Consider the following 1,659-nt stretch of genomic DNA (forward strand, 5'->3'; position numbering starts at 1 on the left):
CTCATGGTTTGCAGGGATAAAACGGTAAATTTCTAAAAATTTCTTTTTCCGTTTTTTACTTCTTTTTTTTCAAGGATAAAAAGACAAATTGAGATCTCGTTTTTTCTTTTGCCGAATTTCCTCTCTAAATCATGATGGTCGTTTTAGGCTCGCCGGCTGGGCCTCATCGGGCGAACTTTTATCCGGGATTTTTTGATTTATATATCAAATACTAATATACATTTGTACTTCGACTTGTGAGTAATTTAGATACCAAAATAAATAATATCCTCAAATACGAAAAAAGTGCACTTTAAATCCTAAAATATTTATTTTACATTATATTCAAGGATATTCTTTATCATAGTAAAATTTAACAATTATTTTTTCTAATCCAATAATTATATTACAAAATAGGTAGTGCCTCACACAAACTACTAGAAAATACCCTACTTTGTACTAATTTAAGTTATTGTCTAATTAAAATGTAAATTGAAGTTTTGTTTTCCGTTTTTAAATTTTTTAAATAATAGGATAACATGTGTTCGTAATTTACTAGAATAAGTACATCTTATATTCCTATCCGGTTATTATATTATATATACTATCTTAAAACCCAAGTATGTTATTTTGTTTATCCAAGTTTATCAGTATAATTTTTGTAGGAGGATTGATAATATTAATATTTTATCTTAGTCCGAGTCGCATTATGTGTCAACCAAATCTTAAAAATTATATTTAGTTGGTTTAAATTTAATTTAGCCCGAAGTAACAAATTAGAATGATATAGAACTCGATATGAATTAAAATTTAAATTGGTACAAGAAGTTAAATTTAATATAAATTATAGTAATATAGAGTTCGATATAAAGTAGAATTGAAACTGGTAAAATAATAGAGGAAGTTGACTTCAATATTAATTATAATTATAATTGATCGCCCCAATAATTAGAATTAGAACAATTAAGTAAGGGTAATTAAGTAAAATTCAACAAACTTTTAATGTTTCGTTTAATATAATATATAGTATAGATAGCCTATAACCCGTAACTTTGAATAATTGAAAAATAAATGAAAAAATTGCATTTTACACCCCTTACATTCGGTCAAAAATCAATTTTATATACCTACTTTCATAAATTGTAGTTTGCATCCCCCTTCTTTAAAATTCGATCCATATTGCACCCTTTTTTCCAAATTTTGTCAATTTTTTACCACAAATTCTTGTTATTAACAACATACATAATCTATTGGTGAAGAATGGAAAAGATGAGATATATTGTAGAAGACAACAATTACGGCTATAAATTTAAACAAAAAGGGTGCATGTTTAATCGGATTTCAAAGTAGGGGGTGCGAACTGCAATTCCTAAAAATATGTATACAAGATTGAGTTTTGGTCAAATTTAAGAAGTGTAAAATGCAATTCTCTCAAAATAAATTGAATAACATAATAAGTTATAAAAATATATATTTTATGATAATTTGGGACTTAACTGAAAATAAATAATATAATATATAATATGTTGTTCACGGGACTCGAATCTTAGAAATTGTTAAAATAAAGAATTTAAAATTTTAAATATAATACGCTGTTGACGGGATTCGAACCATAAACCTATGAGAGCGGTTTAAATATTAATATAATATAATTCTATTAATACATACAACGGTTCTCAT

This window comes from Apium graveolens, chromosome 3 (genome assembly GCF_009905375.1).
Source record: "Apium graveolens cultivar Ventura chromosome 3, ASM990537v1, whole genome shotgun sequence".
Classification (NCBI taxonomy): Eukaryota; Viridiplantae; Streptophyta; class Magnoliopsida; order Apiales; family Apiaceae; genus Apium; species Apium graveolens.